The 27,108-nt window shown below is 46.3% G+C and overlaps 1 protein-coding gene across 8 annotated transcripts in view; it reads right to left on the bottom strand.

Annotated features, from left to right (window-relative positions):
• AKAP11 (A-kinase anchoring protein 11) overlaps nt 1–24,262 on the bottom strand; it is a 322,839-nt gene extending 298,577 nt beyond the window's left edge. For 2 of the 8 annotated variants that reach the window (XM_078657280.1, XM_078657286.1), the window contains exons 1-3: nt 23,753–24,019; nt 9,758–9,960; nt 8,829–8,908 (exon numbers count right to left, since the gene is read on the bottom strand). The gene's annotated coding sequence lies outside the window, so the exon portion shown is untranslated. Of the gene's footprint in view, nt 1–8,828; nt 8,909–9,757; nt 9,961–23,498; nt 23,607–23,752; nt 24,039–24,133 lie in introns of those variants that run through there. The other 6 variants (XM_078657284.1, XM_078657287.1, XM_078657281.1 and 3 more) reach the window with 5 other exon arrangements.
• Between the last annotated feature and the right edge of the window lie 2,846 nt (nt 24,263–27,108).

The raw sequence follows: 27,108 nt of genomic DNA, 5'->3' as shown, positions 1-27,108 counted from the left end.
ATACAGCCCATTTCCTAATTGAAAACAAGCACATGTACATAGGTTACTACCTGGTGCGTACAGCAGTCTATGTTAAGCAGAAATTTTCATAGTGAGACGTTTCTGTGTAATAACTCAAGGCTGCTGATCATATTTTCTGTGTAATAACTCAGGCTGCTGATAATATACTTAGTATGTACAACGTAGAATCTTTGCCCGGCTGGAAAAATGTTCTGCACTACCAAACAACTTGTGTGGAACATAATGAACACAAGTTGTCAACTGTCGCCTGCACACAGTTACTTTTCAATACAAACATTAATTACCTATTCGTTACCTCTACACACCTATGGTACATTAGGAGCACATACGTTTTGCAAACACTTACGCCCATTAGCTGGACACAGACTGTATAAAATTAGGTAGAAACGTAATATGGTAGTTACCAGCCACAATGTAAACCATAAAACAAAGTAACACAGTCATTAGATGAAGTCATCAAGGATGTCATCAAATGATGTCATAAACATGTCATGAGTGATGTACTATGTGAAGTCATAAGCAGTGCATGGTGAGGGTGCGAGTTCTAGTTAACCCTGCTAACTATAACTGGTGAATTTCTGTAGTTTTTCTAGCTCAAAACGTTAATGCTATCACTGACATATTCACCTACCTATAGTGTTACTGTACATTTTTTTGTGAATATATAGTTTTTTTTATTAAATGAAAAAAGATCTTTTTTACTACACTTAATGTTACTTTAACCTTTTTTTCCAGCAAATCTCAACTTTTTTTTTTCTCAGTAAATTTCAATTTGCAATCTATATATGGTAGAATGACTATAGGAAGTATCCTGTGAACAAAAGGAGTGGCTTTGAATTGCTGAGACCACTCTCTCGTATGACAGGTGTGCATAGTAGAGTGCGTGGAGGGACTGGTCACTCCGCTGAGACTTCTCTCTGGCAATTACGAGTGTGCACAGTAGGGTGTGGAGATGGTACTAACCTCTTCCCTAAGACCTTTCTCTAGGATGATGGGAGCGCATAGTAGGGCGTGTAGAGGGACTGGCCTCTCTGTGACAGCTTTCCTTAGAGCATTGGTTGGACACAGTAAGGTATAGGAGGGGCTAACCTCTTTACTAACACCCCTCCATAGTATGATAAGCATGCTTAGTAGTAGGTGGGGAGGGACTAGCCTCACCCCTGTAACCCCCTTTCTTGCATGACGAGTGTCCGTAGTAGTGTATGTGGAAGCACTGGCCTCTTCACTGAGCCCCCTCTCTTGGATAGCAGTTGTACCAAGTGGGGCGTGGGGAGGGACTGGTCTCTTCTTGCAGTCCTCTCTCCTTGATAACAGGTTTGATTAGTAGGGTATCTGGAGGGACTCGCCTCTCCACTGAGACCTTTCTCCCAGATGACAGGTATCTGTAGTAGGGTGTGAGGGGGGAAGGCCTCTCCACTGAGACCCTCTATTGCATGACAGCTGTGCATAGTAGGGTGTGGTGAGAGTCTTACCTCTCTGCTCAGAACTCTTCCAAGCCGATGGCCGTAAAAAGCAGACTCTAATAAACACCATCTCCACAGTAAGAATCCTTCGTGTGCATTCCAGAGTTTATTCAAAGATTACCAATCCGTTCTATTTTTCACGTTCTCATGAGACTCTCGCGAAATGGCAACTTTTTTAAATAAAGAATTAACATTCTATTCATCACAGTACTTAAGTCTTCTCAATAACATGAGACACAATATGCATTTCTCCTAGTAGAGCATATTGACAACTCACCTACTTTTTTCTACTTTTCATGATCGTGCTAGATCGTTAATTATTTTTGGGAACAATATACATTCACTTTTAACACCGTACTTATACCTTAGAGACCTCCTGTCAAAATCTAGGGGGACATGATGCCTTTCTCCTGCCCCCTAACAGTTTTTTCGCTTCATGTCCACAGCACCTTCAATTTTTCACATTAAACAGTAATGGCAGCCATTTCATTTCTAAATCTCCAACAGCCAGTCAGTCAATCAGCGCACCTGCTCCCACAGGACTCGCTGGAGTTTTTCGCTCCTGCAGGAGCATTAAGGCTCACAGGAAAAACGAACCTCTTGACCAATCACAGGGCTCCATTTTTAAATTTGCACTCTTGTGGACCCAACACTCCATATATACAATTATTTTCTAACCTTAATTTCTCGAAAACTACAGAATGGATTTACATTAGATTACCGAAAACCCTATTTGTTGACCAAGATCTAGATTCCTAGCGAATCTGATGAAAATCCGTTCATCAGGTTTTGTTGTACCCCGTCTTAAAGAAGTCTATCTAAAATGCATGGGGATTTTGTGTTTTGGGACGCCCCTTTTTTCTTGGCCCCAATTGACGGATCACCCTGAAACTTTCCATGCACAAACTAGTCAAAATGTAGCAACTTTTTTTCAACGTTTCATGGAGATTCATCATATAGTGTCAACGTTATTAGCAACACAAAAAACGCTTTTCCTATGTAAAAGCTGTCCAAACTATAACTACTTAGTGGCGACCGCCATTCGGTTTAGTCTCACTACAGAGAAAAGCCAATAGATGGAAAGCCCCATCACGGAGGGCGAAATAGCACGGGCAATAAACAATTGGCAACGGGCAAGACACCTGGCAGTGACAGGCCACCCCTAGAATTTTATAAATGTGGTCTTGCAAAATGCATAAAACCCTCGACAGAAATGTATACAGCGGCATGGGAGGCAGGATGACTGCCGGACTCCTCGCAGAAAGCTTAATCAATCAAACAAGCTTTATTTCTATATAAATATCATAAAAGCAATAACAAATTCAATGTAGACCCAAGAAACAAATAGATAAAAGGGTATAACAAGAATCTCTCTTCTTCAGTTAAATTTGGAGCATGTTAAAACAAAAATGTCAAATAGATAAAAACATGCGACACAATTCTAACTGAATCAATAAAATTTAAAGCTTGTGACGGCTATATAAATAAGCAGTATGGTTAAAAGAGACAATTTAAAACAGGGGGGTCAATATAAAAAATGGAGAAATTCATTATCTAGATCAAAAGGCAGTATGTCAACTTCAATCTTACAATGCGCGTGCATTTTAGAGCCAAGTCAGTTTTTGGGAACCCTTCGTGTAGCCCTGTGCCTAATTGACCAGGCTCGTCCCAGAAACCTAGCAACAGCACAAACATACAAGGTTCTAGGATTTGTTCTCAGTATACGGAGAGCGTCACAATAATTAGAAGTGCCTAGCTGCTTGCAAATCGGCACTAACCAACTCGATCTAATACGGGAGTAAGCAGTGCAGGCAAACATGAGGTGTGCAATACTCTCACTGGTATTCCCACAGGACGGGCATTCTTTAGTGGTCTGGTTGCCGGAGCGTCACTTCATAGTGAATTCGGCAACTGGAATAGTGCCTAATCTAAATTGAATGTATAAAGTCCTGTCTCTGGGGGTCTGGATCACATCTAGGTAGAGTTCAAATGCTCTAGATGGTTTATGATGAAAAAACTCTTCTGTGAGCCTAACTAGGTTTGGATTACTGTGATCTCTAGCATCTACCCAAACCCAACAAGCACGTTTGAGATCAGCTTTTGTCGGGGGGTTTTGGGAGGCCCATGACTCTTTAAACCCCAGGGCTCCCAGCGAATCCTTAACATTAGAAATCCATTTTATGTTTTTGCTAGTGTCCAGTGTCATTACCTCAGTGAATTCTTTAGCAAAATTTGAAAGTTCTTCAGTGCGCCTGAGGCGTGCCCAGTACAATAAAGGGCGAAGTTAGGCCAGGTCTTTAATGTGTCGCCTACCCAAGTCATATAACAAGGGAGTTAGAGGTGTCCCCTGGGGCAACCTAAGGAGATCTCTAAAGAACTTGTTTTCCGAGCTACCAAGGTCATCAAGATTATTAAAACACCATAGTTCAGCACCATAGAGGGCCAAACTGACTGCCTTGGCCTTGTACACAACGAGGGCTGCGGCAATAATCCTGCTGTATGAGAGGCGATGTTCTTTACTTATCGATCCAGCCGCCCGCTTGTGAGACAGAAGCCTTAATCGTAATGGTCCGGAAACAGGGTGGAAGCCCACTGGACAAAAGCGAGTATAGACCGGTGTCACTATTAAACCTGGATTGCAAGATCCTGGAAAATCATTGAAACCGTATCCAGCGCCCTTATCCTTGGTCCATCCAGACCAGAGCGCATTTGTCCCTGGAAGGAGCACCTACTCGAATATACAGTGGCTACTCCACCTAACAAATGGCCTGCTGGAGGAGCCTTGCAAACTGGTGGCGGTCTTGGTAAACATGGAGAAGGCCTTGGACAGCCTCTCCTGGGCCTATCTTTTTGCAGTGCTCCGTCACATGGGGTTTGGAGCTGAAAACTGACCTGGATTGGAGTACTATATGCAGCCCCTGAAACACGAGTCAGGGTGGGAAGCAAATGCTCAGACCAATGGTGGATACAAAGAGGCAGCCATGAGGGTTGCCCGCTGTCGTCAATGCTATTGGCACTTGTTATGTAACAGCTTGCAGTTGCAGAGCGAGAGTTATGGGCTACCGGTCAATGGCAGACCACATGCGGTCTCTCTTTACGCAGACAACATAATATATCTACACGATGTCAACACTAGACTGGCGCCCACGCTGCATTTATAGAACACATTTGCAACGCTGTCCGAGCTGCAGATGAACAAGTGTAAATCATGCCTCTTTCCCATGTCAGACTGGTGCAAAGCCATAATGGCGGACACTGGGGCCCCCTGCAGTCCTCCTGACTATGCACACCTTTCGATAACCAGCGGTCCAGGTGTATCAGGACCCAGATGACATCCACAGGGCAACTTGGGCAGAGTGGTTGAGTGGACACTACCGCTATCACCTATAGGGAGAGAGGAGCTGGCAAAAATGGTTGCTCTGCCGTCACTAATCTACGTGTTCACCAAAGTGCCACTAATAATACCCTGCCAAGTGTTCACTGCTTGTTGGCTGTCTGAGCTAATGTAAACCGCGGGGCACTGCCATGAGGCTTTGGAGAAAATGTGTTTTACAATGGCTGCGGGCAGTTTTGGAGCGCCTACCTATGAATTGTACAACCTGGCATGCCAACTGCAAGGGCTTATGATGTGGGTAACCCCAGATTCATCTCCTGAGATGGCCAGCATCTGGCCTCACAAAACGAGTAAAGACATGGCAAATAATGTACTGCGAGTGGCCTTGGGGTTAAGCGCACACCAATTTTGATAAGAGTAGCTCGATATGGCGGGCATGCTAGTCGGAGTCGCTGAATGGGTGCCTGCCTGCCTTCATTAGGATAGAGCGTAGAGCGCATCGATTCCATTGGCAGTGCGCCTCCATAGACAACCTGGGTCAGCTGTTCACGGAGGGTCTGTCATCTTGTTTGAAGAGCTCCAACAGATATATACACTAGCCAAGTGGGACAGTTCTTGACACATGCAGCGCTCAGAGAAGCCATTAGTGAGACATGAGGGAACCCGAGCAACCCACAGTTTAGCTAACCCATCCACTGCTTACAAAAATTAACACGGACACCCGAGATCCTAACAACCAACCATTCTCTGCTTAATGTTGAACAATTGCATGACCGAGTGCTGTATCAGACCACTAAATGTGTTATCAACTGTTTCTCAATGTATACCTCTAATATTCAATAAAGACCAATAAAATAAACAAAGGTTTAATCCCAGAAATTCCTAGCGTGGACATCCTAAAACAGATACACAATGTCTGACACAGATTACTGCATTTTGATCCACAGGTATGTCAGGATATCTGCATTTGTTTAAGTAATTTTGTATCTGGTCTCCTGGTTTAGCAGCTCCCAGGTCAATTAGTGGGATTTGCTCTTCTTAAAATATTTCTGATTAGTAAAAAAACTATGAAGGATAATGGAAAGCTGCTTACTTGGCTTCCTGATTCTCCACTATCACAATTTCCTTTTATTTCATATTCAGCTCACTATCTTTCTAGATGAAAAAAAGGATATGGTAGGAAATGGATACTACAGAGGAATTGGAACTGTGATTGCTGTAGAGGTCGTGGTTATCCGTACGGGCCTCCAGAACACCTAATCTTTGCATTTTCATACTTGCTCCCCGAGCCCTCTCACGTCCTTTTCTCCGATTAGGACTTTGTATAGTCAAAAGTGCAGTCTTTGAATGCCTGCAAGATACAGGGTGTTAACTAATCTGTAGACTAGCTAAATTTATAAATATGGCATTTGGAAAGCTGAATAAAAGTGAAAGCTGTTTGCACTTTGTGAATTGCCCGAAGAGATAATCAAAAAAAAGGTGTAGGCATGGTTGCACAATGCAAGTTCCTGTGAACATGGGCTGCCATTGTATGGTTTTGATAATATACCAGTTTTAGGAATTATGACATAAGCAATAATTTAGAACTGAGCATGAGAAGCAGTAATCTTAGAAGGGTTCGGGCAATACTGGTTAAAGCTATAGATAGTTATACACAGTTATTGATCATTATGAAATCTAATCCGTTGGAAACCCACTTTATTTAGACCCTATAACTAATATTAATTGCATTTGCACTTTATTTTTTAGCTGGGCTTTAATCACACATGAAGAGATTTTATAGTTAATCAGATCAATCAATTCTTTGGTAATGAATTCATGAAGTAGGAGTATTTTGGTCTTCATACTTATTATATGTGCACTTTATTTTTTAGACGCAAACACTATTATGTAATCAATATTTATTGAACTTGCACTAAATTTGTACCTGGGCAGTAATCATACATAAGGGTACCTGATAATTAGATCAATCCGTCATTTCGTTATGAAATCATGATGTATGGGGTTTAGGGTCAATATATATTTACTATCATTGTATGTGCTTTTCATCTTTTCTTTTTTATGTTGATGTGTTTTCCAATTAATTATTCGTGATTTGTTTCTAATGATTTTAATTAATCGAACAAATGAACTAGAAAAATGAAAACTACAGATTAGGATTATTTTATTTATTTATTTTTGTCTTTTATAGAGTGCGAACTAGATCCGTTAGGGTATCAAAGCACTTTACAGAATCATAGAGGTGAACAAAAGGCAGGAAAACATAAGAGTATACAATCGATTGGGAGGAGGCGGGGTGCTGGATACATAAAGGATGGAGGGATACAAATGAACAGTTTACATTACAGTTACTCAAGACAAGGCCCCAGGTTTCTTGGTGGGGTGACTAGGTCATCAGAGGGAGGCAATAGCCGGGAATTAATCAGGGTCTCTGGGGCGGTTGGAGGTAAAAGTTTAAAACAAGAATTTACCTAGAAGGAAGGAATTGGCCTCCTTTTTGAAGAGTGTAAGAGGGGATTCTTCAGATGGCGGGTGGGAGAGAGTTCCATATTCTTGGCGCGGCCCCAGCGAAAGCCCGATTGTAAGTTTTTTTTTCCGAAAGCTTGCAGGCTAGAGTAGGAGGTCTCTGGAAGACCTTGAGTTTCTGATTCCTCCGGATACTACAAGTTGCAGGGGAGTTTGAGTATAAAGCCTTGTGTGTGATGCATGCCAGCTTAAGCTGAATTCTGGCCTCGAGAGGAAGCCAGTTCAGTGCTTTCAGGTGTGGAGAAATGTGATCAAATTTCCTTGTGCCGGTCCGGTAAGTAGTCTGGGGGCCGCACCTCCCACACTGCTTGCAGATCGCAACGAGGTACCGACAGACAGAGCGGGGCCTCTACCACCGAGCAGTTGCCGGTTGAGGTGGGGCTTACTCCCACAGAAAGCTGGGAATGAAGATATAGTTCTTTCCTACACACACATGGGAATCATGTCGGGTAGGGTGGTAATAAACCACTGATCTATTTAATTCTTTCACGTGTAAATTATTATGTACAATACATCTTATTGATTGCTTTCTTTGCAGTAGCACTTAACAACTACTAGGTCCTGAAGAAAGCCGGGCTAGCTAGCCACACGGCTGAAACATGTCGACCTCACTATTCGCCAGGAGATAGTGAATTTGTTCCATACTATCAGGCGATCTATTTTATCCCATGGTATTTGGACAATATCTAATAAACCTAATTTTTGTGCCCTTATAGTCATTTTTAAACTGCACCCATTTATCCCTCGCACTGCACTCCATCAATTGTCTCATATCTTGAACAACTACTGTGGCTGAGATTACTGAGAGTATGAGGTCAGGTATCTATTTATGTTAGCCGTGGAGCAACATTTGGCTACATTCGACCCTCCTCTCATAGTCTTCTAAATGACGAAGTTCCGCCAAATGGGTGGGCTGATGGAGACTTCTCTCCAGCCAGGTTTTGGGCAAGCTATCTACATCTAGCCAGGTTTTGGGCAAGCTATCTACATCTGGTGAACAGTTTCTTTTGAGCATTCTGTTTTTTTTGTCATACCACCAGACTGACCTTCTCCCTTAATGGTGGATGGGGGCCGCATTGAGCCAGGCTTTATTAGTGTGCTGTCACCCACTACTCAATCCTCAAATTGTGCGCAATACGTTAAGTCTCATTAAATAACCATTCATACTTTATCTTAACACAGAGTAGCAACTAGAATTACCACTGTGATATGAAAAGAAAACAAATCCAGTCAACGAACAAAGCATAACAAATTTGAATTTCTGCTGTACGCCTAGATGCCCCCTTGCTTGGAAGTCTTCAATGGGGTGTGATTGGCAAACCTGCTAACAGCATGATGACCCATTCCCACTGCGAAGTGAAGGAAATGTGGAAGCTTCAGGGTGTATCTAGAAAGTCTATTGAACTGCCTTAGTTTTCAACATGAGGTGTCTGCAGCAAGGCAGAGCGCACTAACCAGGGACAACAAACAGTGGAAGGACTTACCTTAAGACGAAGTCCGCATTCCCTGTTGTGTGTGCTGTTGCCTGTCAGGCAGATTCCAATATGGCTTTTTTGATGAAAGCCTAGGCAAAACATATTACAGTAGTTGGTTAGTTTAATGTAAATACCCTCTACTTGTAGTCTGGTGTAAGCGAGTCAGGGGTAGATTTAGGAAAGTAGCCACATAAATTGACGATCTACATGTTTAAACGAGATTCCACTTTTGAAGCTTGGCACATAAGGAACAGATCCGCCCCAGCCTTTTCTGCAACTTCATGAATAATTTAATGACTGTTCTCTCTTTTCAACTTTAGTCCTATTCTGTGCTGAATCAACGAAGGTGCATCTAATTACTAAAATGTCCAAAAGATAAGGTATCTATATATCTGACAATAAAAGACTGAAAAAGTGGGGAAAAAAACTAAAGCAAACATTGATCTCATTTGAACACAGGTACAGCGTAAAATGTAGCTCTTCATATTTGTTAGAACTTACTGTGAATCATGCTAACACAGGTGGATTGGCAGACTGCGGAGATGCATCACAGAGAATTAAACTGGTTAAGTGACACAGACCTTTTAAGCATATGCTCGACCTACAGAGCAAATTTATGAGACAACACTAGTTTCTATTTAAACAAATGTTTGGAAGGAACGGGTATATAAATGGGGTTCAGGCTTGCGCTAATAGTCTCCACTTTTGCTGCCAAATTGCAGAGTAGGCCTCCAATCGCACACCTGAAGTGCCCTCTGGTCGAACAGCATTGCTGTGGGCACTACTATTTGTGAGACAAGGTGTCAACATTTATAGCCACTGGAAACAGTGAAAACATTTGTATGGTACTGTAGAGCTCTAATGCTCTTTACCAGTTATTCAACATGCCTGCTTTCACCCACACAGTCCAACCTCAGCTGAACTACTGTTATACCCACCGAAAAACGCTGCTGCAGGTGGGACAGGGTCCAGATAATACAAGTAGATGCAGAGGTGGAGAATGTGTTGCTGGCAGCTGGCGAAGGTACAGAAATGTATTACTGGCGTCAGCTGGTGATGGTAATCTTAGTCTCTTGGGCGGGGTTGCCTGGCACAAAGATACAAAGTGCTCATACTATATCGTGGAACTAATAGCCAACACCTGTTGGGAAAACCAGATAGAAGTGTTATTGGTTGCATTAAAATATTGGGGGCTAGTTTGTCCAAGGCCCGAATGCAGCACAGGATTCTAGATGATGTAGATCAGTGTTATTTTTGGTTTATACATATGTACTCAAACTAGGATACCTTGTGATGACATCATACAGAATAGTGAAGTTCAAAGGAGCAAATGAGCAGAACTATTGTAGATCCCTTTTTAACAAAGTTGTAAAAGGGGATCTGTGACATTCTGATAATAGCCGAACTTGACCTGTTTAACTTTGATAACTTGTTGTAATTTGTTTAGAGAGTATTTTTGCTATAACTTTGAAAGGTTAAACTATTTTCTGTGACACCTTGTCTCACCTCTGGGAATACTTTCCTGTGCTCAAAGTCTAAGAGCATGATGGGTGAGGGGAGGGTTACTACTATTGTTTACTGGCAACTTTTGTTTAGGGTCAGACTCAATAGCAGCATTTGTTTCAAGTCTTGACAACATTCCATATGGGCTGTGTTCCCCACTTCAGCACTAAGCAGCACACCTTTATACTTTCAAATGGAAACAAAGGTTTATAAAATGCGGGACAGCCAATCACAAAGTTGAATCAACAGAAGCCTTCTCTGCAGCCGTTCCAGTCTAATGACAGAATCTCCTTATCCATCCTTTGCTTCGTGGGCCAAAGAAGTTCACCAGAACTAATGTCGACAAGATGCCTTGGCTTAAAGTACCAAGTTGTAGTTCTAAAGGCAGATGAAAAGACCAACACAGCTACTGTGAATTGGTGCAATATTTTGTTTTTGGTGGGTTTAAGAGTATCTCATTCAAGGTTTAGGTTAGATTTAAAACTAACAGCCAATAAAGTTCCAATTTGTTAGTGATAACAGGGGGGATCTTCCATTAGGGCGGAGGAGCGTCGCCCCACTGCTTCCTCGCAGTGCGAGAAGCAGAAACATAAAATGGTATTTTAAGTACCATTTCATGGTTCTGCTTCTTGCACTGCGAGAAAGCAGAAGGCAGGGTAGGCCTGGTTTGGGGTGGGCGGGAGGGTGGCTCCGGGAGGAGTGGCTTGCCCACTGTTGTGGGCTCTGACTGTTTGGTCTGCCATTGCCGCATTGTGATTGGCTATGGGGAGGGGAGGGAGGATGCCTGCTTCCTGACGCGGGAGCCTGCCAGGAGCTGAGGCGGCGCGGGACCCGGCAAGGTATGTTTTTTTCCCCACACCCCCACGTCGCCGCCGCCTCCCCCCCCCCCCCCCCCCGTGAACCCTCGAGTGTTTCTTCCGCTACAGATGGCAGCAGGGGAGAGTACTGGGCACTCAGTAAATCTCCTTTGTTCAGGTATTGCAGTAACCATATGCTAGGCTATAAACCTTAAAAAGTGATGCTGCCACATCCTGACCAGTTCAAATTGGTCCTAACCACTATGCCAGTAGTTCTTAACCTTTTGACCTCTGTGGACCCCCACTTAATCATTAATGGAATCCGGGGATCCCCATTAAGTCATTACTGGAAGACGTGGACTACAGCCTAAACATTTTTGATGATTTGAACCGCAGCAACACATAGTAAAGCGAGGGCTACTCTGCTGACTGTATGTCGAACTTGGGGTTGGTGGACTTCTGGAGGGAGAGAGCTGGGAATATTTTGGGGGTTTCGTTTCACAACTATTAACATAAACATAAGTCTCGCATCGACTATGCCTTATTCAGCTTCACCCTTAAAGACGCTATAAAGAGCTTGGCCTACCTTCCCCCGCATTTGTCAGATCACTCTGCTATTCTCTTTTCTATAAGATTAGGTCAGAATGTTACTCATACTTCATGGTCCTTTGATCGCACCATTCTTCTTGAAGAAGAGGAGAGAGAACATCTTATATCTGAATCTGCTGCTTTTATGGAGTGCAATCTAAATTCTGCCCCTTTGGTCTGTGTGTGGGAGACGTGGAAGGCATATTTGAGGGGATGTATTACCAACCGTGCCTCCTTTATAAAAAAGAAATATAGAGAGGAAGTATCAAAAATAGAGCGAGATCTGGCCCTCACAGAATCGGATGACCCTATGTCCCCGGAGAATTCGGAAAGAAGAAGTGAGTTAAAAAACAAATTAGATGCAATATTGCAGGAGAGAGTGAACAAAAGGTGGCAGGCTAGTAAGCTTTCCCACTTCGAATATGGTGAGGCTGCGGGCAAGTTGCTTGCTTGGAAAATTAAAGCAGACCAGGCTAGAAACTATATTAAAGAAGTGAGGGTAGAGGGCGAAACCAATAATAGAAATACAGATTTGGAAATAGGGGAAGCCTTTCGGGCCTTTTTTCAGAATATATACACAGAAGAAATCAGAGTAAATACTGAGGAGAGAGACACATGGTTGGAGAAGGTGATCCTCCCAAAGTTGACTAGGCAACAGAGTGAACATCTGGATAAAGAGATAACAGAGGCAGAAGTCGCAAGAGCTATTAAACAACTGAAGCAAGGGAAGGCTGCAGGGCCGGACGGCATCCCCGGCGAACTAGATCGAGTACTAGACTCAACCATTATTCCAGTCTTAACGAACCTGTTTAATAACATCTTAATCAGGGGCGAGACACCGCCTAGTTCCTGGGGCGAGGCAAATATTGCCCTAGTACCAAAATTAGGGAAGGATCCAGTGGATTGCGGATCTTATCGTCCGATCTCGCTTCTAAACAATGATTATAAGATCTTTGCAGCAATGTTGGCTGCACGACTGGGAAGCGAGATCGGTACAATCGTCCATCAGGACCAAAAGGGCTTTATTAGAGGTCGCCAGTTGGCCGACCTAACCTATGATCTGGTCGGGGCGATAGATATCGCCTCAACCTTTGCCTTGCCTCTTGCGATCATGACACTTGACGCAACGAAGGCATTCGATAGGGTCGATTGGCCCTATCTAGCTGCAGTTATGGGAAAATTCCAATTTGGTCCCAATTTTTGTAGAGCTATCAGCTTGCTGTACAAAGACCCGAGAGCTAGTCTCTTGATTAATGGCACCCGCACGGAACCTTTTGAAATCCGTAGGGGGACAAGACAGGGGTGCCCTCTCTCCCCCCTCCTGTTCAACATTTATGTTGAACCCTTTGTCCAGACCCTAAGAGATGACATCAATATTCCGCCTTTTTCTTTCTCGGGCTGGGTGAAAAAAGTCGGGTTGTATGCGGACGATATTCTTATATATACACAACGGACCCTGACCAGGCATTTCCTATGGTCATAAAAAGGGCTGAAGAATTTGGAAAGTTCTCAGGTTACGAAATAAATGCTGGGAAAACTGATCTTATGGCTTGGAATATCGCAAACCTCCAACTCCCGGTGACACCTTCAATCCGCTATCTGGACATTAGAATTACAAATGACAAACATCTTGGCCCAGTTTAACCTAGATCGGATTTTCCGCGAATCTAAGGCATTGATGAAAGCATGGTCCTTTCTCCCTCTTACTATCTACGGGAGAACGAGCCTAGTGAAAATGACTATTCTTCCCAAATACAAATTTATATTTAACACCATTCCGCTGACATTTGATTCTAAACAACTCTTTAAATGCCAACAAAACATTAATTCTTTTATCTGGAGTTTTAAATCAACTAGGTTGGCATGGAAGAAGCTGAGAAGGAGGAGAGAGAAGGGGGGACTTGCACTGCCAGACTTAGAATACTATGCTTGGGCCTTCCATTTGTCCCACTCTAGGATGTTATTAAAGACCCCCCATGATAATTCAAACGGTTGCATGTTCAAGGCAATGTTATTGGGCTCTAATCTCCCACTTGACGGCTTTTTGTTCAAATTTGGACACCAGAGATTTTTAAGAGAGTGAGGCTAAAGACTCTACACCTGCTCCTAAAACAATGGATTCAAATTAAATCTAAGGTTGGGCTGCCATACTTTCCTAATTTTGCACCGATCTGGGATCTTCCAGGGCTCTCTCCGCATTATGTCGACAGTGATACCACTGTGCTATTAGAGGCAGGGATATTAAGATGGGGAAAGCTGGTGGCAGGAGGGTCTTTACTAGAATGGGAGGTATTCTCAGATAAGATAAGCTCTCCATTAGCCTGGTTTATATACATACAACTGTCAAGTTGGGTTCGAGATCAGACAAAGAAAAAGGTTAAACTTGGAGGGTACAGTTCTTTAGAGAAAAATCTAGTAGAGAAAGTCAGTGGAGGTAAGGAGGTCGCCTTTTTCTATTGGAACATCATGGAGGAAGCAGAGGGAGACTTTAGCCTCCCGGTAGATCTGTGGGGAGGGATTAGAGAAGTTCAGGCAGAAGAATTATGGACGAGATCTTTTAGTCTCCTGTACAAAATCATCAAACCTGCCTGGTTGAGGCGCAATCAACTATTTACACTACATCGCGCATACTACTCCCCCCAAAGACTGTCTAAGTTCCAACCAGGGAAGTGCTGCAACAAATGCCTCCTCCGAGCAGCCTCAGATCTCCACATGTTTTGGGAGTGTCCCAATATTAACAGTTTCTGGCAAGAAGTCAAGACATCTCTTGAATCAATTCTTAAAACCTCGATCTCTTTTTCCTGGTCCTTAGTCATTTTTGGGCTAAGCGATAACATCAAGGGGCTAGAGAGGTCATTCTTATACTATAGCAACAATTGCAGCAACACTGTGCTGCAAGACCAATCGCACAGCTTCAAAGAGATGACTTACAACTTTTCCATATTCAATATTTATCCAAGTTCACCCAATTCGACTTTTCTAATTCACAATAACACTGCCCAAAGTCCCATTTTCTTCACATGAGGCAGTTGTGCCAATCCAGGCCTCTCGCCACATCACTTAGGGACATACATTCACGTTATGCAGCTTAAAATGTATTACTCCCAATGCATTTCGGGTCTTTTTTATACCCTTCGTCAGGGGAGGCTGTTTAAATAAGAAAATAACATAAAAACCCATGTTAGTTTTCCATGCTTCAGCGCTATGATGATTGTGCATAAATACATTCAACAGTAACAGAATTATTATGTTCAACATGACATTACCCAATTAAACTAAATAGTACAACAATCCCCCAGTACTTTCATGGTGCTCTAACTGTCTCGAGAGTTTACTGCATGCGGAGACCTCCCCCACTCCAACCTCGATGCTAAACCTGCCATTCTGCCTGCATTGCTAAATAAACGCTCAACTTGCCCAAAATTCTGTGCATTAGCCTCGTACTAAACTTAACTTTAACCCCAATTGTGAAACCGAAATTTGCATCAAATTAACATTATAAACTCCCTCAATTCCGTTTATTAAAAAGATTACCTGCTTGTGTTCACAAAGTTATTCCTAACCACTCTGTGCTCTCCTCTCTTAACAACTGCCCTTTGAACCAGATTTCACCTAAGCTCGTAATTTAAACTGTTCCTCAATGCCAATTCGTCCAATCACAACAGCTTTAATCAAATTTTACTTCATCCAATTAAACACTACCTGGTCAGATTCGCCCTTAGGTTAAAAAACAAGTTCCTCCCTCATAACCTCGGAAACTACATATCCCACAAGTCTTTGCAACGAAAACAACATTATCATTGAAACTATGTCTTGAAAACTAAATGGTAAGACCTGAATCGTACAGACTAACACCCCTCTTTTTATGTGATAATATATCGATGCATATTGTCTACCAAGACTTAAAGTGCAGTCACTTATCCCAACAAATAAATGTTTGTGAGTCTTCGATTGAAAAAATCCTGCAAATGTTCATGCATTATGTACGTTAAACTCGGTGTTAAAATCTTAGAAAACAGTCCCTAAGTCCTTTTGTATCTCCTTTTCCATGAACTGAGGCAGCATTATTCGTGAAGATGTGACTTGATAAGTTCATATTAATCTCATTTGTCAATGTCGGGTGCAACACTGCTGTTGAGGCAAGTGATTCATTATCAATGCGCGAAAGTATAGCAGTTGCACACCATTGTTTGTCCATTTTTCCTTATTCCTCAATAGGAATAAGGAAAAATGGACAAACAATGGTGTGCAACTGCTATACTTTCGCGCATTCTTATACTATGCCATATTGTTAGCAAGAAGACAAATTTGTAAGTACTGGGTCAATATCAATCCACCGACCCACGCGGAGTGGTTGACATCACTTTATGAAACATCTAAAGTCGATATGGCAAGGGCTTGCAGTCCCCGCAGTCTGAATTTCTGGAGGTATTTACTTGAGTGGAGATAAAGCGGTCAGAGAACCCGTTTTTTTTTTTTTCTTCCCCGGGTCCGATGATTAGGCCCAGTACTCCAGGTCCAACGGGAGGCTCCCCTTGCCACAAAGACAGTGGACCGACAGCTGGCTTTAGGCTTAGATGGAGTAAGATCGTGCAGAGGTTTCCTCTCGCTAAGACATCTGGTCTGCCCTCCTGGGAGACATGGAGCTATTTTCTAGTTTCCTACCTTCGCAGGGACATTTGTCCTGGCGGTTGGTTAATTCTTGGAACGATAAAGCGGCTAATGAGGACACACAAAAAAAAAACAAAAAAAAACATATGCTAGGCTATAAACCTTAAAAAGTTGTGCTGCCACATGCTGACCAGTTCAAATTGGTCCTAACCACTATGCCAGTAGTTCTTAACCTTTTGACCTCTGTGGGCCCCCACTTAATCATTAATGGAATCCGGGGATCCCCATTAAGTCATTACTGGAAGACGTGGACTACAGCCTAAACATTTTTGATGATTTGAATCGCAAAACAATACACAAAAAGTACACAAATACACAAATTATAAAAAGTTGTATTTAATTCACAAATATGAATAATAAAATAATACAAAATGTAATGCGAAGGTTTGAGCTTTTCTGAACTCCATTGAGGACACTCATTGTCCATACGATATTCACTTGCATTGTTCCCACAAATTAATCTGAGGATACTAACTTAATTTTTTGCCTCCAATTGCAAATTTCTTCACGTTACTTAACATTTAAAAAAAAATCAATTTTGCTTTTTTATTTATATACGCTTTATTAATCTGCTAATATTATTTCATTTTCTAAGCAGTTGCTGACGGCCTGAGTAGGCTTTGCTGTCCCCTAGAGGTCCCTGGACCATGGGTCAAGACCACTGTGCTAGAGAAAGAACAAAACATCTATATCTCTCAGTTTCATGAATAGGAAACAGGCAGACTGCAACCTAGTAAAAATAGATGGGGAAAGGACAAGCATAGCAAAGACAGGCAGGGGATCAGGAGAGACAGCGGTCTCAAGCTTATGGTATGTAGAACTACAATCCATCTTCTAACGGTTACATGTAAACTGTGACACTCACAGCATTGGGTAAATCAGTCAGTCCTGTACACCTAAATCATGCCCTACATATACACACACAAGCACTGAGAAAGTGAGGTATTCTAGTGAAGACCGGTGTACACCGGAGGGGGCCAAGTAAGCAACCTCAACTTCAAGAGCATGTAAAAAGGTCTGCACCAAATATAATCAGCTGTCACCAACAGTTAGTCATGGCCTGGGAAAGGCAGACATCCATGTTAAAACGACTATTACATTGGCAAATTCCAGCAGAGTCTAGTGCAGACAAAAACGTACTTACAAAACCAAGGGACTCAGCATTCAAATCATTTGAGCAGGACACATACTCGAGTACAGAAAGACAACAGCAGCAGGATAAACAGTGCTAATCCAACAGGGACTTTCAACCTTCACAAGGTGGCCATGTTCGCCACAGGGTTCTTCTGCTCTTTCCTTGAACTTTAAAAGAGCACGACAACAATGAGAAGTTTTGAAACAAACCACAAACAAGTGCATCTGCGAACCACTCTAATACCCCATACTGCTCCCAAGGGGGAAATACGTCCTACATGTATCAATTTCCTCTGAGAGAAGGGGGATATAGCAACCTGGCTGCTGTGCATGCCAGTCAGCTGCCCAAGGGCATACCCAGTACACACTTTCGATTGAAAGGTTATACACTCACTAAATCACAAGCAAAAGCCTATGGTGGCATAATCAAGCAAAAGCGGAACACGGTTGCTACAATTGAAAAAAAACATGGTGCACTGCAGCTGCATGTAAGGAAGCTGCAAGTTCCTATTAAGAATTGGGCACATTTCTGCTATGCTGAAGTAATCTTGCATAAGTGTGAACATTTCTTATTACGCGTTACGCGAAATTCCTACCATGATGCCATTACGCCAAGTGAATTTTAACACATGAACGATGCAAATTGCCAGAAAGCAAATGGTTGTTGGCAGCACTGTGTTCTTTTCGCTATTCTTTCTGTGAGAAATGCATCCTTGCGCCTAAAATGGAAGCAGCAACATGTAGTGTTGGGCCCTAGGCCCACATGGTGTAAGGAAACATGACACCCGGACACCAGTTAGGGATAGCAGATCTGGCCCCGAGCACGTGCGCTCAGGCTCTTTTATTAACAGCGTCACCTGACCCAGTGACGTCTGTGGTGGGTGGGTGTTTAGTGTAGGGTTACATCTATAACGACTAGACTGTGTCCTAGCAGGACACTACATTCCTCCCCAACTTTAATGAAAGGAAAAGCGAATGTCCAACCTGTAAGAAAACAGAACAATAACAGTTGATAGCCCCAACAGATCTTCTTCAGGCGATCAGCTGGGAGAATGTTGAAAGTTCCAAAACTACAAAGTCAGTCAGATGAGCTTCACCTCGGCGGTGTACTTCAGATCATCCGTGTCTTGCTGTGTTGACGCTTATATACAGTGTTCATCACTTGGAGCATTGGGAGCAGGATGGGTGTGACCCTCGAGGGGTCTCGCAGGTGTTCCAAGTCCAGTGGATGACAACGCTTGTTGGTTGTAGGAGACGACTATGTCACGAGTGGTCTTTCTTTGGATTTGCTGATCTTGATGCCTTCACATCTCCGTCCGGCCAAGTAAACTTCCGACTTGCCTTCCTTGCCAGACTCCTCTCTCACGGGAGCCTTGAAGACTGGCCTCTCCTGCTTGGACTCTTCTCTCACTAGAGACGCTGGGAGGACCCTCTTGTCGGACACAACGGGACCGGGTGGGCCGTGCGGGCTTCGCATGAGCCGCGCAAAGGCGTCGCTGCCGAACTGCCAACGGACTCACCGCCAAGTCTCTCATGATGTCCTCGGGGGTGTTGATGTCATCCGCCAGGATGGTCTTGCCGTTAGGACATGGGTTCAGTGTCTTCAACCGACCGTGTCTCGGTGCCAGGTGATTACCTGGGGCCTTCATGCTTCCTGTTGCCTGTCGTGGAGCTGCCGCTGCTGCACCTCTCCCATCCGGATTCCTCTCTCACAGGATATGTGGCCGAGGCCCTTGTCCCCTGGACCGCCACTTGATCGCGTGGGCTGTACGGGTCGCTGCCGAACTTCGGACATGGCCACAGTCGAGTCTTGTGTAGTCCACAAGGGTGGATTGTCTAGTGCTCGGGTATGCTCTGCTTCGGTAAGCTTCAGGTTCACGGGGCACCCATGCAGTTAATCAGTGGTTGGTCTCCTCGAATGCAGGTTGTAGGGATTACTGGGATCCACGCGGATGTTGCGATGTTCCTTGGACAGCACCGATGTTCCTGTGTGCTGATTGTTACGATGCTCCTTGGACAGCACCGATGTTCCTGTGTGCTGTAATTCTCTCTCCTCCTCTGTGGAGTGATGTGATTCTCCATTCTTCCTCTTCGTTCACTTCCTCGACGCGGTCCGGTCTTCTTTCTTGCTTTCTCACGCTAACCAGGATTCTCCATGTAGCGGGCCCTCTACATGTCGTCCCCGTGGTCTTGTCCATGTGGTAGGACACTGTCTTCACTTGGCTTGGTGACTAGACCTGTCGTCGTATCTTCAATCTCTTTTATGGCGTCGCGCCCTTGCTTTCCATGCTCCTTCTTGCGACGTTATTTGGTCTTCTTGCTGTCGTTGGCCTTCCCGACCAGTCTTCCCCAGGTGGCGTGCACTCCGCCTGTTTCTTTCTGGTCTGGGCATAGCTCTCCGGCATGGTGTTCTTCTCTTCTCTGACTGGACCAAGTTGTCGCGATCTTCTCTGTTGTTGCTTTTCTTTCCATGGTGACCAGACTGGGTGGTCGGTTCCCATCTTGGGCATGAGTTGTCATGCTGTGCTGTTTTCTTTGGGGTCGCTATTCACCGTCACGGTGTTTTGGCGTTGGCGCGCTTTGTCTGCGCGGAGGAGGGTTGCGTCACCGCTCCTGGTGCAACTCTGGTGCATGCTGCCATGCGTGCTGACGATGGCACTCCGGTTGCTGCGAGACATTGCTGTCTCTGTTGGGGACCTTTGTGTGCTGTCCCGTGGCATTGGCGTGTCGCTGTGTAGCGTCACTTTGGCGCTCTTGATTCCTGGCACGTTCCGGCGCAGTGCTGCGCAGTCCTGTCGTGCGGGTGTGGAATTCTTGGACGCTTGTTGCGAGTCGTTGGGTACTTGCTGCTTTGGCTGTTGTCAGGGACTTGCTGCTTTGGACCGTTGGCGGGAGTGGTTGATGCTGCGGTGAACACCTGTGGCCACAAGGCGTCGCTGCTCTCTCCGTCGTTTGACCTCGGCAGTTGTTTTCCTTGGACGTTCTTCCAGTGCTTGGCAGGCGTTTCCCTCCAGACGTTCTGTCAGTGCTTGGATGCTTGGGGAGGCGTTTGTGCCTCTTTCCCACGTCGCGCTGGAAGTGGCATCTGCAGACCCTTTGCGTGTGGGTGTCTTCTGCGGGGTTGCGCATTTACTTGCTGCGTGAGGTTGGATGCTTTCCTTGGGGCGTTGCACAGTCTGAGGCCCCTTGGTGCAGCTGCTTGCTTTACCTCTGTAGGCTGTCCCTTGTGCTTACTGGGGCTTGTTTGTTCTTGCGCGGTCTCCTGATGTGTTCAGGAGGTTGCATGTTGACGTGGCGTCATTTGGGCGTGGCTGTGTCCTTGTGCTTGGATAGATTTGCTTGTGCTGGTGCTGACTTGCTTGGCTGTATGGGCGGTTCGCCGCTGGGTGCCTTCTACAGGGAGTCTGTTGTTCTGAGGTACACTTGGAGCTGCTAGTGTAAACCTGCAGTGGTCACTCGCCTTGTTGATGGCTTAACTGGAAGTTGTGTTTTCCTTCGTTCACGGTCGTGGCGCCGAAAGGCCACTAGATGGCAGTGCTGACTTTGGAGCAGGCTCCGGTAGTCTTTCTCTGCTTGCAGGCTTTCCTGGTTGTCGCCGGTGCAGGCTCGGCGCTGCTGAACACCGAGGTGTAGAGCCTCTACTCTTGTGATTGTCCATTTCTCTTCTCTTAACTTGGGGGTCGTGGGCACGACTTGGGAGCTGTGCCGATTGCAGGTGGAGCCCTTTTGTGTCTGTGTCGTGGAGAGGACGGAGATAGACGCCGGTCACATTCAGAACCTGCCCCCAGTTTTGTATGCCTGCTGGGCGCGTTCAGGGAAGCTGGCCTCAGTCATCATGAGCTGCGCAGGGGGGTCACTTGCTGCTTGGTTCCTTGGGGCGTTACTCCGTCCGTTGCCCCTTGCTGCCATTGACCCATCGTGGGTTTGTGCAATGCTTGTTGCAGTTCCTTGTTAATGCAGGTGCACTTTTCATTCTGGCCACTGGGTGGCAGTGATGCCTGCTTCCTCCTTGCTCACGACTGTCTTCTCTTGTTGGGCACTCTATTGTCTCCCCTCTCGGTGCACAGGGGGCTGGAGCTGCTGCCGACTGCAGGGATCAAGGAAGGCACCACCTCTCCTCTCGGTGAGTGCAAAATGCCTATGTTCCTTCTTGTTTGCGCAGGGAGGGGGGGGTGCTTGATGGAGTGTTCGGTGCCCTACCGGGCTTACCGGTATCTGTACTTGTCTGTCTCTGTGTACACCCTCACAACCAGCGCTATCGCGCACCCTTGGAAGTTCTATGTGGGTGGGGATAGCTGCTTACCGGCACATCGTCCTGCTCTTGGGGAGCCCAGGAGGTACGGGCATACTCTCGTGGCCGGCGGCCCTATTGCCATCGCTGCTCTCTGTTCTCCCTGCTCGCGGCAGCCGTCGGCAGTCCTCGCGCTGGCAGGGGGGGGGCGTGCTGGGCGATGTGTGGTCGTGTGGGGTTGGCACCCGCCGGCTCTTCACGGTTCCGGTTTTACGGAGGGCAGGTCGTGTGCTGAGCGGGTGGGCTCCGCTTCAGCAATTTCTTATCAGGTGCGTGTGGTGCTCGACTCGGGACACAGGCAGCAGCAGTTACTGTTCAGTCCGCGGAGTCAAGGCGGCATTACTTCGCGGGTGGGCTCCGCTTCTGGCTGCGCTTCACTTTCCCCGGTCTCCCGCCGCAGCAGCTTCACCTTGCACACGCTGCGCGGCGGAGACCTGCCATGCTTGTCGCAGGCCGCGGGTGGGCTCCGCTGGTACTGCTTTATATGAAGTTCATTGGAGGGCACACTCACACCCGGCGAGGCGCGCTGGACATGCGGGTGGGCTCCGCTTCGGTTGTTAAACGCCTGGCAGTTCCCCTCACACTGCGGGCGCTTTCCGGCACAGTCTTTCACCCCTCCGCCGCACTTCACACACGCGGCGGGGGAAGGGGCGCTGCAGGCAGGCCGCGGGTGGGCTCCGCGAGTCTTGCCGTGTTTTGAGTTTATTTTCGGCCGCGTTGCACGCAGGCCATGCGGGTGGGCTCCGCTTTGGTGCACAGTCTTCCGGGGGGAGTCACCTCCCGCTCCCGGCTCACCTTCGGCCGACGGGCCAGGTCCTGGGCTGCGGTCGTGGCGGGTGGGCTCCGTCCGTCCGGTGCACCTCTCCGGTGGGGTCTTCAGGCTCGCGGCCGTCGCAGGTGGGCTCTGGGCGGTTCGCAGTTTCCTGGAGGTGCTTGTTGGTGGCGGCCGACGCGGGTGGGCTCCGGTCGGCTCGTCCTTGAGGGCTGGTGCGGTGGGCCTCACGGTCGCTGCGGGCTGCGGGGCTCCGACGTGCCCACCGGCTTCTCGGCGCTGCTGCGCCCTGCTACGGGGGGGTGCCCTGCAGGCGGGCAGCCCTCTCCCCCTTTTCCCGGGATGAATGGCAGTGGCACGCGTGGCTTCACTACCGGCCTCGTCGCCAATGTAGTGTTGGGCCCTAGGCCCACATGGTGTAAGGAAACATGACACCCGGACACCAGTTAGGGATAGCAGATCTGGCCCCGAGCACGTGCGCTCAGGCTCTTTTATTAACAGCGTCACCTGACCCAGTGACGTCTGTGGTGGGTGGGTGTTTAGTGTAGGGTTACATCTATAACGACTAGACTGTGTCCTAGCAGGACACTACACAACACATTTCACAATAAAAGATTAACGCTATGGGGTGCTTTAGCATTTTACAGAATTTTTTGCGAAAGTTCATGAAATTACACAAAAACAAATTATGCAAACTTGGAAAATCTAATTCCTACAAAATGACAAGGGGCATTTTCACAACAGTTAAACAGCGTAAACAACTCTTACTAATTCTTTTTTTTCCAGGAAGACATTTGAGTGGAACAAAGCACGACATGCATTTTAAAGAGGTAATTCCCCCCCAAAAATCACTTCAAATACTAATACATTTTATGGGTTGTTAAAAGTACCTGAAACGTAGGTCAAACTCAATCATTACAAACCTGAGGATGGGGGCGGGACAGAGAGGAAAGTGGCAACCCCAGGAGCAGCAAGTAACTGTAGCAGCCAAATCCCAACCTAACTGAACAACGAGGGCGGAGCTCTGCACTGCAAGGGGTGGGTGCAGAGTCCAAACAGGTAATAATGCCAGTGCCCATCTTAAGAGGGCACTGGTTTATGGAGACCAAGTGGGACAACGCAGCCCCGCCCCCGCGGAGCCCGGAAAGGAGGCCAGCCCTGAACAGTGGGCACTTACCCATCCGCAGCCAAGCCTCCGCGAAGTTTCGACCACGTACCCCTGGCAGCCCGTACCTGCGGAGCCACAGAGACCCTCTGCAGATTACTATTCACACCATTGCTAGCAGCGGCGCATGCGTGCGTTCCAGGCGAGCCTCCATTCAGGTAAGGGCCGCAAATACTCGTGTGGGCCACGGAAGCATACGGGAATAGGGGGGGGGGGGACCCTGCAGCGACAGTGACACAGGGTCTATTCCCGAGATGAGGACCAGCGGTGGGGAGGGGCGTAGGAGGTGACGCGTTCCAGATGTAAGTACAGGCCGGGTGGCTTACTGCAGTGGTTAGCACCCAAAACCATGTTTGGCGCAGCAGGAATACGTCAATTTGTTGGTCTACTCACCACCCTCACCCCTTTCGCACGGATCACCAGTGTCATCCGGTTGCCGTGAGCCAGACACCCGGCTGCTGACACGGACATGCAGAGCCAGTCGCCCAGTGAGAATGCAGCATCTTACTGACGTCACTGGAGCCCGCCCACTGACGGAAGAAGAGTGCAGCAGCTAGATGCTGCACCATAATAAAAATATAAGAATAGAATGTTTCCTGCCACCCGATTGGTTCCGAGCGCAGGCCAGGAAGGCAGGCTGCTGGTTTCCGTTAGGCAGTAATTTTGGGCACGTTGTGTCAGTGTTAGTCAAGGGAAATTACGGACAGGTGGTCAATTGGTCTGCACCCTATATGTGACCCAAAATATTATTGATAGAGAAACGATCATTTTAGTCTATTAAATTAAACCCAAAAAGGTTTTTGGACGTCTTTGTTGGCGCCTTCCTGCGGGGAAATGAAATATTTGCATACGATCACACAATTTAAGGGGGAAAGCGGAGGATGTGTTCGCTGGTTTCACTTCCTACAGATAACATGTAACTGTGGAAGAGGGTAGAGGAGGGCAGAAGCCCTATAAAAGCTTGGCTCATTTTGTGCTTGAGGTTCCAGTGGCTCGAGCTCCTCTTTTTATTCTTCAAAAAGTTTTTCAACGTTTGTCAGTGTTTGAATACATACCATTATATCACTAAATTGAGTGACATTTATTGAAATGAATATTGTTTATTTATTTATTTAATTTTATATATGCATTTTTATAAAGCGCAGACTTTGCCCGAAGGTGTCAGAGCACTGTACAATAGAACTAGTTACGTCACATGAGAGAACTGTTATAGGAATGTGTTAGACCTGTCAGCCCTTTGGGTGGTCCTTCCTAATTTTTCTCCCCTTTTTGCCTTCTCATTTTTTATTTCTGGTGTCCACTATAATTTTTTATCTTTAGGGCTTTGGGTGCCTCACCAGCTCCACAATCCTGAGGCACAGGTGCCCTTTCAAAATGGAGAGTAGGGAGACACAAAATGGTGGCCTGCCAACTGCCAATTTCCACCTCAGGGCTTGGGGGCCATTGGATATCATGAGAGGTTCCAGAACATTCTGGTCCACTCTAGACCCTCTGGACCTAAGCTATAAATATTGGAATGTTGAGCGTCCATTTTGTAGAAGCTGGAGTCAACTGTGGAGTGAGGCAGTTGGAGTCAAGGCTGTGGAGTTAGGAGGCTGGTGCACCGTGTGGAGCTGGCTACATTCCGAGGCTGCTACTCCCCTGGTGACAAGGCCCCTCAAGCCATTGACCTGACCCTGCCAGTCTCTACTGCGGAGGAGTTTGGGAACTATTAAGCAGACCCCTTGAGGGAGGACAGTAGCGGAAACTACAGTGAACTGACCAGTCGGGCAGGGGTGAGTGAGGCAGAAGGCCGACATCGTCACCCCTCCCATCTGATTTCATCCAGCGCGCTACAGTGGCGATTCCCTGCCTCTGGGAGGGTGCCCGTTCATAACTTGGCCACGCTAGCGCAGTCCCGCAATCCTGTCACCATTGGCCTCCAGGACCCATAGGAGTCGGTAGGCTGTGGGGATAAACATTCTGCTGCAAGTGTTAACTTTAACTGGGCTCCCTTTTTCCATGACTAACGACCTACCGGAGCTCCGCTGCTTCAGAGAGATTGTCCGCAGCTGTGTGGACTGAAGTGGCGATATTTGGGAGGCTCAGTGGTTGAGGAGGTGCCGCGCGGTGGTGAATGCCCGGAGGCGAAGCGTGAAGAGCCCAGTCTCAGCAGGGGCCATCGCAGAGCCGGTCCTCGGAAGTCTTGTGACGGGAGAAAGTGAGGAGCAGGGTTCCGGAAGAAGGAATGCGGGGGCAGGCAAGGTCAGGAGGGAGGAGTCGGGCTGCAGAAGGCGTGAGGTGAGGGAACAGCGCAGGAGCAGAGGCGCTAGAGCATCGGAGAGCCTCTCCTGCGAAGTGGAGTTGCCCTCTATATGCCGGTCCGATCCAATTAGTAATTTTCCCCAAAGAAAATAGCTTAGCCTTTCAGTCCTCTGCCCATACAGGACCGCCCCTGGGAAGAATTGAATGCTCGAGTGTCAGGGCGTTTTACCGGGAGTGTTAAGCCTGCCTTCCCCGTCTCTTTTCATAATTTCCCTCAAGTGACAGACGTGGTTCTTAACCCCCCCCTATTACCAGCTGGAACATCTCCGGAGAAGTAAGCAGGGCCGGGGGTGGGGAGGCAAATGATTCAGAAACCTCTAAGGGGGGAACTTTATTTACTGCACATTGAGCCAGTGATTAGAGGAAAGATTGGAGACTGTACTGAACACAGAGAGAGCGTTACAATCGAAGACATGATTATTCCACCAATGTAAAAGGTAGCATGACTGGGGGGATGATAAAGCTGTAATTCCTCACTGGTGTTGTTGAGCAGATAAGAGAGAGAGGAGATCTAAATGTGAAACAGCATTTGAGTTATACAATTAAAACTAGCTGGGTCCTTTTCTTCCATGAAGCATGTCAATATTTCACATTTACTGAAGGAGGGCTATGATGAAATACAAATAGTTTGAGAGTAATTTTCTTCTCTAGCCGATGTCACAGAAGCCAGACCAATTTGAAAGGAATGCTAAATGAAGTCATTGGACTATATGTAAACTAAAGTTAAGAGGGAATTTCTAATGCTACAAAAATTGTGTCATGATGTATATTTATGGAGATATGTAATTTACATGCAAAATGAAGAGATGTTGAAGTAAATGCAACTTGAACCGAACCTTAAGAGAATATAAAGCATTCTATATTTTGTACAACAAGGTGTGGCGTCATTTTTAGTGGATGGGCGCGGAGTTACTGTAAGAAGTGTGATGCAAGCTTAACACATTTGCCTTGGAGATAGGTCTTGCCACTCTGTGCCAGGCTACCCTATGTGGACTGGTAGTGCCAGGTCTAACAGAATGGAACAAACAAAAATAGCATGCCATAGAATCAAAGCGACGCAGGCA

Source organism: Lissotriton helveticus, chromosome 8 (assembly GCF_964261635.1).
Source record: "Lissotriton helveticus chromosome 8, aLisHel1.1, whole genome shotgun sequence".
Lineage (NCBI taxonomy): Eukaryota > Metazoa > Chordata > Amphibia > Caudata > Salamandridae > Lissotriton > Lissotriton helveticus.
This window is presented reverse-complemented; position numbering and strand designations above follow the sequence as displayed.